Source organism: Patagioenas fasciata, chromosome 2 (genome assembly GCF_037038585.1).
Source record: "Patagioenas fasciata isolate bPatFas1 chromosome 2, bPatFas1.hap1, whole genome shotgun sequence".
Taxonomy (NCBI): Eukaryota; Metazoa; Chordata; class Aves; order Columbiformes; family Columbidae; genus Patagioenas; species Patagioenas fasciata.
Genome location: NC_092521.1, coordinates 147,029,712 through 147,042,123, shown reverse-complemented (window position 1 = coordinate 147,042,123; position 12,412 = coordinate 147,029,712).

The following is a 12,412-nucleotide window of genomic DNA, read 5'->3' as shown; positions in this document are numbered from 1 at the left end:
AAATGAGTATACCTCACTGGTAGATGTAAATATTTCTCAAAAATAGATGAGTTCTTATTGAAAATGCACAATAATTAACCCAAATTAGGACATAATCTGGTTAAAGGAAGTTATAAGAATGGTTCAAAGCTGCACCAGGTGAGGTTTAGACTGCACATTAGGAAGTGTTTCTTTACCAAGAGGATGGTCAAACACTGGAACAAGCTTCCTAGAGAGGTTGTCGAGGCCCTAAGCCTGTCGGTGTTTAGGAGGTATTTGGACATGCCCTTAACAACACGCTTTCGGTCAGTCCTGAAGTGGTCGTGCAGTTGGACTTGATCATTGTTGGCCTCTTCCAAATGAAATTGTCTAGTCTATTCTCTATTCTACTCAAAATGAAAAATATAAAGTTTGGTTTCAAGAAGGTCAGAACACAAAAGTTATACTGTAAATTTTACTTTGCCTCATTGCTTAATTCCAATTCTAAACATACTCAATTTGTTTTTCAGCATACTTTGCCATTCCTTTTGCTAACCATTATCTTCCATGGACTTGGGTGAATGAACTGCATCAAACTGACCCTTCACATAGGATTCTACTGAAAAAAATGGAAATAACAGTCTGTTTGAATTCCTACTGATCTTTCTGGGTGAAATACCGACTCTGCTGGAATTGCCAGGAATATCGTCGTGGATTTAGTAATTTTTTTCATAATACATATGATTTTTCTTTTAGTGAATTAGCTGTGTAAAAGAAAACATGGTACAGCAACAACACAAGGTGAACTCTGTCATTGGCTTGCATGAGATGAGCATAAGTGGGTTGACTACATCTCACATTTAAAAGATCAAGTTAATTAATGTATAAAAATCAAGATATTGCTCTTAAAACTGAAACATTACAATTGCATATTGTTTCCAAGACAAAGCTTTACATAAACCATATTTACATCTAACTGAACCATACTCAGAACTATTGTCATAAATATTTTGCAGTCGAGCAAGCTAAAGCTACTTTAAAAAGGAAATGTCAAGAATTTCTAAAATAGAACATAAAAATAACTAAGGTGTCCTTTTGATCCTTGTAAGTATACTTTATTTGTCCTTGAAAAAAATATATCCAATGTACCTTTCAAAATGATTTATTATGTGTTATTGTTACAGTGTTCAATATTGTTCAATACTGAACTACTGTACTGATTACCACTCTCCCAGTCTGCTTTAGTTCTATCATGTGCTTTTATTTACCACCTGAGGCAAAAACATTTTAATTGGTTTAGGGAAGCTTGAACTCTCTTTTATCAATGACACATTTCATCAAAATAGAATGAAGCCAGGAGCAGCACATACTCTCCCAGTGTTGAAAAACAATGGTTTTGTTTGGGGGGTTAAGTTTGGAAATGGAGCTCTGCAGTGTAAATTACCTAATCCCTTTAACAGCAACAGCAGAACATCTTGGATTTGTTGTTCTTCTTCATTCTGGTTTGGTTTTTCGGGTTTTGTTTTTTGGGTTTTTTTAACAGTAAAAAAACTTATAAACAGATTGCACTAAATTTTTCATAGTTAACTTTATTCTAGACAAATACATTCTGCAAACTGACCCTGAAGTCTATATTACATATTCACCAAAGTTCTAGCATATAACATGGTTTATAGTACAGCAGGTGACAGAACTACTAATAAATCATGTACTTTTCCTCATTTAAGAAGTTCTGTTCAAATTATATTAATTAAAAAAAACCCCAGAGAGATAATTGTAACTATACTTGAAATAAGTTTCATTGTTTGCAGTGCTTACAAAAGATCATTTTTTTCCAAACCAAAAATGCACTTTTAAGAAACCATGAGAATTTCTTGTGGAAGACATCATATGACTTGTAAACAACAACAACAACAACAAAACCCCAGTTGTCTTTTCGTTTTACTAGAAGCACATAGTTGACTAGGCCAGGACCCCACTGTGAATATGATACTTTTAAAAAGCTATTTAAAACAAAAATATATGTGTAACTAGTTAATTAAAAACAAGGAATAAATCCACTAGTGTGTTTCAATATTTTCAGCTGTGATCATAAATATTCTACAATGAACTATAACAAGAATTATATGACATAAATATTTTTCTATGAACAACAGAAACAATGAGCCCTTTTCCCCTCAAAGGTTATGCATTACATCCCTCACAGCACCTGCCACAGCTCCTGCTTTTATCCCAGCGGTTTATATGGGCAAAACGTGTACTGACCAGCTGGTGGTGGCACACACAGGGTGACTGACCAGCCAGTTTCTGTATCAGCACATGCTGTGGTTCCAAGTGTTCTTACGCATATAAGTTCTCCACGTCTTTTCTGCAGTGAATGAATCTTCTCAATCCAAATATCAATTTTCACAAAACTTCTCAAAATTCATTACCTTTACGATATCAGATACATCGCCCACGTTATTTGAAATTAGTTTCTAGGGTTCAAAAGTTTTTAGGGGCAGTTGAAAGGAAAGATGTACAGACAGACCAAAAGAATAGTTGCATATGTTCTGTTTCTTTAGGAATTCAGGTTAAATAAAAGCAATAAAAAGAGACACCTATGATCTTTACCTTTTGGCTTGCACAGGAGTACCTGATGGCATGTCAGAGACCCATCAATGTCACCAGCAGTCCCTGGAAAAGTCTGCTGCTTCCCCTGACATTTGTGGTGTTTGCTCTCTGCCTGTTTACTGCAGAGGGAACAAAGGGAACAAGTCCACAAACCTGAGATGCTGCAGAGCATGTGCTGGGCATCTAGGGCACTTGTTAAGAGGTCAAATGGCCCCACTTCACAGTTACAGGCTTGGGGAAGGAATGCCTTGTTAACCTTAAATCACACTTGTAACAGGTTGAGAAAAAATGCAAAAAAGCATGATCTCCAGAACAAATAGTACAGTTGAAACCATTTACAGAATAGATTGACATAACTATTATTACTTTTTACAATTAGTTTACCTTTACACTAGTAACCTATTTTTCTCCTAACAAGATGCCAATAAGGTTTTCAGGTTTTGTGCATTTATTTTTCCTCACTTTTGGTGATATCTTAAGTCTTACAGCTGTTTTCTTCTTTGATTAAATTGATCTCCTTCAACCAACTTAATTATTTTCTCTCCTTTAATATGAAACAACCTCACTAGCTTATAGTTAGAATAAAGTTTTTTTCCCTTTCACAGTTATGTAATTCTTTCTCTTACACCTAGAAAGGAACTTAGAAAAATGAGGTGTAATGAGGAAGGTATTTTTCAGTGGACCTTATACTCCTTATCAGTTTTTGCATTAGAAACAAGCATGATGCAAGTATCTAAAGAAGTTGGTGCTGTGTAGCTTATTGCTTTCTCCATCTTGAAAACAGATATTGGCAGTTATTAAACACTTCAGGGTGATCATGTGTCTTGGATGACCAGTCTTCAAGGTTTTCATTTTAGGCATACCGTAACAGTATGGCTTTGAGAAGATTTTGAACACTCTAGTTGGAGCTGAATATATCATGCAGGTGATTATTTTGGTAAAACTTCTCAAGTAACTTTAGATGTGAAATAACACAGATCTCTCTCCCATTATTCAACTCTTGATAATTCTGAAGAAGCATTTGTATCCAAAACCTCCATAGATGAAGACAGTATTTGATACTAGGAATCCATACTGAGATACTGCTAAAGGGATTTATATTTCAAAAGACCAAGCAGAGTTTCTATTGCCATCAGTGTTCCAGGCAAGCTGCTGGAAAAGCATCTGGCAAATCTCTGCCAGATCTTTAACCTGACACAAGGCTGAAGGTCTGGTACTGGCATTCATGCCAAGTTCCATACTAACAGATATTTGGACAGGCATTGGAAACGACTTTCATGACATACTTTGCGTCCAACATCAAAACTTTTCCAACACCATCCTAACCAAGCTTATTGTTTCATTTATTCTGAAACAGGAAAGAGACTGTCTTCTGTCTGGGGAAATACTATTGGTATTTGGCTGAGTGTTACAAAAAGTGAATATATAGAACCCAATTATAAAAACTTGCCCTTGTGAAAGTTGTTTCGCTTTGGTTCTTGAAAAATGCTCTGTTAACACAGTTTGTTGACAAGTCATAGGTAAGTACAGAAAAATGGCAGCCCTTCAAAATCATTTGTTGAAAACCTATCTGATTTTGGGCCTCTTTGGACTTAAGGTTCTGATTACATAAGTCAGCACTACAGTATTTCTTTATCATGCACAGCAGATATAAGAGGATAATATATTTTTAATGCTTATGAAAAGTATACTGACAAAAGAGTTAGATGTTTATTGAAAATACTTTAAAAATGTATTTTAAATTTTACTTGAAAAATACTCCAAAAACATACTGCAGGAGACGATGCTTCCAGACCTGACCTAATTTCCAGCAAGTCAATAACAAATTCTTGTGCTGAATCCTAATTCTGTTCAGTAATCTAAAATACTAATTTTGACATATCAAAACTTAGAGTCAAGCAAGGAAATCAAATACTGCAGACCATGCCTATTAAGAAGCTCAAAGGCAGCAAAAGACCCAGCTATAGCAAGATCCACAGGCAAACAGCAATTAGCTATAACATTTGGTAACAGGGGAAACATTTGGCACATTATTACTTCATTGTCTCCACCTACATAAACCCAGTTCAGCAGAATACATCGTAAAAAAATTCTCTGTAGTTTCCTATAAGGCCTGGTTGATCTTACATAAAACAACAATGCATGGAAACAAAACTAGGTCCTATGATTTACAATGTTTTTTTCCATGTTATTTATTACACTGAATGGCTTTAGATATATAGCGTATATATTTAGTATTCAACTCTGGATTGTTTTGAGTTACCACATTATTTCTTAAATTCTATTCCCTTTCTTTCCTTTTGTTTATTGGGTGTAATAAATTCTTATTGTTTCTCTTTCTTCATTTTACAAGATAAAACTGTACTTAATGCCTCATCTTATGTGTATAAAAATGGAAGTTGATGGAGTACACTGTTATGATTTATATATCGTCACCCAGAACTGTCTGTGTATTTAATCCCATAGTGAGACTATAATGTCTCTATAACTACCATTTATTCCTGAATAAAATTATTTGATACAAAAAATATATAACTTTGGGGGAAAAAAACCCACAACATTACAAGAGAGAAAACCAAGAATGGCTAGAAACAGATCAATTATCAATGTGCAACAGTCAACCTATCTGAAATCAGACTTTGGACTTCAGTATATATTGCACATTGGTTTTGTGTTGGTGCTTTTCCTCTCTGGAGCGTTAGCCTGAGGGAACAAACACGACCCCATAACCAATTACTACCTACATACAAACCTTTCCTTTTTAAGTTTTCAACCAGTGGACTGTCAGAGAGGAAAATCTCAAAGCCTGTTAATTTTCTAGCTAGTAATGGGGTGGAAAGGCACCAAGAGACTTCAGCTCAAATAGAAAACTGCTAAGCTGCTAATCAAAGCACTCACTGTGTAGCTCACGCAATCTCTGTACACAGTTGCTGACTCAAGGCAGTTTAGCATCAGTAAAATGACTTTGCCTCTCCACAGAAGATAAGTCTGGAAAAAATACTAGTAAAGTTCTCTCAGCAGTAGGAATACACATAATAATAATATTAACAATAATCATGATCATAACAACAATTAGCCTGGGAATCAAAAGTTACAGAAAACCCAGTTAGACGAGGAGGAGCAAAAAGTCTAGTTTTCAGACAGATCACCATCAGTGTGTGCAAACAATTACGATTATCTGCAATGACAAAGTGAATGCAGTTCCTAGGAAGTTCTTATGAGAGAAAAGAAGATATCAACTGAAATATCAAGAAGACACAGAGAAGGTGGAATAAATATGATACTGTTCATGCACTTCTAAGACTCAAGTAACATACTATACAAATGAAAACTCATAACTCATTTCTTCTTCTTTCATTTTAGTTGTTTCATCTTTATATCATCCCCTGCAAAAGAAAACTCCATTGACCTGTACCTTCTACTTTTAAAATATCAATAAAGAAAGATAGATCTCTCTAACTGCAGTTAGCCTATACACATTCCCTGACTACTATGTAATGAATCCCTTAGGCAGACTCATTTAGGTCAGAAGGAACCACTTGAGAACATTTACACCAACTCCCTACTCAGCGTACATCCATTTAGATCCAGCTGCTGAAGGCTGTGCCTAGTTGAGTTTAAAGTATTTCCATGGATGGAGATTCTACAACCTATCCAGGCAACCAGTCTCCGGGCAAAAGTTTTTCCCCTTGTACTGGAACTGAGTTTCCCATGTTTTGATTTCTGATCACAGCCTCCTGTCCTTCCACAGTGCTCCTCAGAGAAGAGTCTAACTCTGTGTTCTCAACATCCTCCTGTTAGGTAGTCATATACAGCAATAAGTTTGCCCCCGTCGCATTGGCCTTCTTTACTTAGGATGGCACAAACACATCTCTCAGCCTCTCCTTGTACATCACATGCTCCAGCCCCCAAAGCATCCCAGTGGCCCTCTGATGTATTTGCTCCACTATGTCAATGTACTCTCTGTGCTGGGGAGCCCAAAACTGGACACGGCACTAGAGATGTGGTCTCACAAGAGCCAGAAGGAAAGAACCACCACTTCCCTCCACCTGCTGGCTGCCCTCCTCCCCATGTAGCCCATGACGCAGCGGGCCTTCTTTGCCAGAAAGGCACACTGATGACTCGTGTGCAACTCATTGCCCAAAGCAACCTCAGGTCCTTTTCTACAAAGCTGCTTCCAGCCAGCCAGAGCTGCCCTGTGCTGTTACATGGGCTTCTTCCACCCCAGATGCAGGACTTTGCATTTGCCTTTGGTGAACTTCATGAAGTTCCTGACAGCCCATTTCTGGAGCCTGACAAAGTCCCTCAAACAGCAGCCTTGCCTACCAGTGTACTGATCACCCTTCCCAATTAATATAATCTGCAAACTTGCAAAGCGTGCACTCCATCCAGTCACTCAAGTTGTTACTGAAGACAAACATGGTTGGTGTCAATCCCTGAGGCATGCTGTCAGGTGAGCCTTGTACCTGTGATCACCCTCAGAGCTCAGTGGCTGAGATAATTTTCCACCCACTTTACTGTCTATTTATCCAATCCACAGCTCACCAGTTTGGCTATAAGAACATCAGGTAGTCTGTTCAAGGCACTGCTAAATTCAAGGTATACAACATCCACTGCCCTCCCCTGATCTGCTCAGCTAGCCATTTAATCACAGAATGGAATACAGATGTCCCTCCCAGACGACATGGCACAGAGGATATATAGGTAACCTAAAGAATCTTATCATAGACAATGAATGGCCAGAGGACACTGGAACCAATTGTTCAGCAACCATTTCCAACTGGTACAAACTAGGAAAAAAAAAATAAATCCAGAAATCTGGGAAGCCATAACCAGTTCCCTGCTGGCCTTGTGTTTTCTTCTGAAATTTTGTGAGGAAACTTCTCTGTTACCCAGAGTTGTGCTCATTGCAAACATGATGCCCTCTGAAGTTAAATAAAAAGGAGTCAGGATTTTCACGTGCTCTGTCACAACTCCTCATGCAAATGCAAAAATACGGGAAGCTCCGGCGTGCAACATTTTGCTTATACATCTTCATTGCTAATTGCCTAAAGTGGACATATTTCTTCACTGAAATACTCACCACTTGTTGAAATTTTTGTCACATTAACTGCACATTGATTTTCTTTGCAATGTCACGTGAAAAAGGTACCAAGCTAAAAATATTCCTCTGCCGTCATGTGATTCATCGTAGCACAAACTTACATTCACGGCTCCTGACAAGCTCTTGAGTTTTGCTTTCAGCTGCACTTCTCCAGAATGAAGCTATCAAAGAAAGAGGAGAGGAAAGCTGCCCTAGGATTTCTCCGTACATAGGTGATGCCACTGAAAGTATACTAATGCTAACTGCCTATGATGGTTTTTAAAACAAAAAAAAAAAAGTGAAATGATAGTAGAAATGAATGGCTTTTGAAACTCATGCACACACATGTCATGTAATGCTAAGTTTTGCAGAAGACTATGCAAGGATGTACCATACGTCAAACTGCAGAACAGGCTCTAACACTACCAGTTTCATACAATTTAATAACAAGCATTTCAACTTCAACTGTTTCTAGTGACTCAACAAGATGCTCAAGTATCAGACTGTCTCCTCTGTTTTCCACAACCAGCCATTTTAAGATGAAAGTGGCCATAATACTCTGGATTTATCTGTTGATTATTTTTTCTTAACAGTAGTGTTAGCAGCAGTCCCACTGTTGTGTTGAATGAGCAGTTTTCTTCCTAGCCTTACTTTTCAGGAGTGCATATATTTTTAAAAGAAAATGGGGCTAAATTTTCCACTAATTTTGGATAGCTTTGCAGTACTGATATTTTAAACCTCTGGCAAAATTTCACTTTGCTGTGAGGCAGAATAACCAGAATTTCACGATTTAAGATGGATTTGATTCTTTCAAATAGTTTGGACCCATAATCATTTACAATCAAATAGTGAAATCATTTAACTGGAAGAACAGATTTTTGCCATGATTAAATATACGCTTCAAAATGCTTTATTTAATGTTCTTTGTTTAAGAATTTTACTACACTTAATAAATGCAATTCAAACATCACAAATAATTACATGTGTATATGTATTACATGTATGTATGTATATTCGAAATATATTAGTTGCCACTACGCTGAAATATAATCACCACTACAAAGTAACAAACACAAGCAGCAGTTTGGAGCAGGAGATAAAAAGCATAAAATATATTCAGTCAAATCTACAGTTGAGAAATAGGTAAGTGGTATATCACTGAATACTTTTGAATTTTGCTAGAGGACTGTCACCACCTCTAATTGTATGAAAAGGCCTTAATGATTTTAAGTATAAATCTTCGGAAAAGAAATGCTCTCAATGGTGTGCCTAATAAGCATAGGCAATTACTGTCCTTTCACACAGTCACTGTAATTGTGATTGCTCTGACTACGTGCCCAAATTAGATAAAAAAAATGCAAGCACAGTTACACAAACTTTCTGCCTGAATGATTGCAAGTCATTAGTTTCTTCTCATCTGAAAGATGGATTTATCAATAGAAAACATACTGGATACAAATGAAGAAATGTGGATTCATGGATATAAATCTCCTTAGTATTAAAAACAAAGTATGCCATGTGTTGGATGTTAAAGATGGACAGCAGATACAAACACAACAAAAATGGAGGACTACATAACAGCTATACTAAGGTGGAACAGCTAACATATGATGGAAAGATTTGAGTGGCCACTTGGTGCTGGAAATATAATGATGATGACGATGGCGAATGATTATTGTCAAGAAGCTAAGGAAAGCTGGATGAAAGCATGAGGCTGTGGAAAGATGTACAGGAGAGTGAGCATATGTGACTTGCAAGGCAATTGCACAAGAGGCACTAAGAACGGCATAAGAGACAATCAAATGGGAAGACTGAACAGATCGTTAAAGTCTAATGGATGGTTATACACTGAAATACAGATATTATAGCTTCCAGAGGAAATCAAAGGCAGGAGTTCACTAAGAACTTTTTCTAAGAGCACATAGTACCTAAAGCTATTTAGAAGGGAAGTAAGAAGATAAAAAAGCCACCTCTTAATAGGTTCGGCCCTTTCTGCAATTCATAGTTTCACAAAATCCAAAGAAAACTGAATTTGCACAAAATGGTGAAACTTACTTCTTCCCATCTAATGGCAAAATTTCAAAGAAAATCCTTTCTAGTACTTGCAGTGGGGATCCATGGTCCATAAGTACCATGAATCATTCTAGGTATTTTATCTCAGGAATAGATTGTTTTAACTAACAGAGGAATGTAGTATTGAGGAAATGTTCCTATTTATCTACACAGTTTTTAACTGAGAGAGGAATGTGGTATTGAGAATATGTTCCTAATTCATCCAGACATTTCTAGATCACAACCATCCCTTGAAGCTCTGATGCCTATCAATTGCTACTTAGAATGACAGGAGAAAGGGTATTAGATTTTATTAGTCTTTATTCTTTTGTTATAAAGAAACTAAGAAAACGGGAAGCAAACAAAAATGTCAGCAGAATTTTGTACATGGAGAAATTTGAAAGAAAAAAAAAGAATAAAGCTGCTTAAATGTTCAAGAATAAAAGGTGTCAGTAAAAATGCCAACAGTGTGTAAAACGGGGACAAGTCATGGTTGTTGTGGGAAACCGTAAATTTGAAATCCTTAACTTTGTGTGTTCCAAAGCAGATGTTCAGCTGCTATAAATCAGCAGAGCTCTCTGATCCTTAATTTCTAAACTACAGGATTGTGCTGAGGATTTTTTGCACTGAATTTAGTTTAAGTAACATTATTCGAGCAATTTTAAGAACTACAACACCCTCTAGTGGGCTAAGACTTTTTATTCAAATACAGTAAACCAGCTCATTTAAATTATCTGAAGTAACCACTGGTTGCGTTCTTCGAAACATCGAACATGAGCACCTGACTCACACATACACAGTCTATACAACAAGCTACATGTAAGCTATTATGGTGTATAAAATCCTATGATTTATTTTGGTGTGATGGTAACATTGCGTAAAGAGGAAATAGGAATTCATCTTTTGAGGAAAGACCCATCTCAAACCAATTCTGACCTCCCTCCCCCTAAGGTTTCTCATCTGACGGGTGCTTTTCTCCATACTCCCCAGCATCTCCCCTGAACAATTCATTGTTCCCAACATGGTTGCTGCCTGTCAATCTCTTGTCCTTGCATTCTTCCTTATGTATTCTTAAAATGTCATGTGTATGTGAACCTTTTGCAAAATGCATTGTAGACACAAATGTGTCACAGGCCCAAGGAACTCACAGACTCTTGCAGAAAGAGTATCAATAGAAAGTAGATGGGATTTTCAGCCAGCTCTGCGAAAAGAGATGAAATAATGAATTTTCATAACAGATCTGAAGGACAAAATGTTATACGGGAAGAAACAGATTGTTCCAAGAATAAAAAAGCAATAACATTTATATTAATACTTAAGGAGACGAAACAATGGTTAAAGATGGAAAATGAAACAAAAGGCAAGTGTCATTAAACATAAGTACTGTAGATGAAAAGGAGATGAGAACATAAAGGACTATCACTCTGTCAGGCTTTTAGAGGAATTTAAAAAAGAAAACCTGAGAATGAAAAAAAAATAAGAGAGCAAGACACTTAAATGGGCAAATGGTTTTGATTGCCACGCTTAGGGAATGAGGTTCTTGTCCCTTTAGTACAGACGACTTTCTGAGTGTCTTTCTTTTCTCCCAGCAGCAGTGTGAACCACCTCTTCATTCTGCATTCTTCCAACACATCGCCTGATTCAAAACAAAACTTCCTCACTAAAACTAAATTTCCCTAATCTCTCCAAGATAAACATAAAAGCTGGTCTAAATGCTTTGATGGAATTTTCTGCAGGAAACAAGTCCTTTTGCATAACTGAAACATTCCTGTCCAATTTTGACTAAATTTTGTGTATTTCATTCTTTTAACATTTCAGTACAATTAATATATTTCAATTCAGTTTTATTTAAATCAAACAATTCAGTCTTTTATAGAATCACAGAATAGTTGTGGTTGGAAAAGACCTGTAAGATCATCAAGTCCAACTGTTAATCTAGCACTGCCAAGTCCACCACTAAAAAGTGTTTCTAAGAACCTCATCTACCTGTCTTTCCAACACCTCCAGGGATGGTGACTCCACCACTTCCCTGGGCAGCCTGTTCCAATGTCTCACAACCCTTTCTGTGAAGAAATGTTTTCTTTTATCCAATCTGAACCTTCCTTGGCGCAGCCTGAGGCCATTTCCTCTCATCCTCTCACTCACTGCTTGGGAGAATAGATCAACACCTTCCATGCTACAACCTCCTTTCAGGTAGTTGTAGAGAATGATAAGGTCTCCCCTCAGCCTCCTTTTCTCCAGGATAAACAGCCCCAGTTGCCTCAGCCTCATAACTTCTTGGTTTGGAATGTAGTTCACATTACTAAGCTGGATGATTCTATATGCCTTTTAAAAATTTAACTGCATTACTAGTTCTTTTTAACTTTTCTTCTCTGCATTGGCAGTGCCAGATAAACTCTGCCGTTATTCAGAGGGCAGTGACTGCACAGCAACTTATCAGCCCATTCATGTCTCATTAACCTTGCTTGAGCCCCTTGTAACTAAAGACAGAGATCTATTATTGGCATCACTGCATTGGTACTTGACATTCTTAATTTAATTATATCCCTAGTAATCTTAACAATTACAGACTTCTTCTTGCCAATTACAATGCTATTTTTTTTTCCATTTTCTCCCCAAAAAATTGCATTCCACAATCCAAAGGCATTTGCTATGAGCCATACACTGAGTGACCACATAAGGATAATGGATGTTTAGATTTTACCT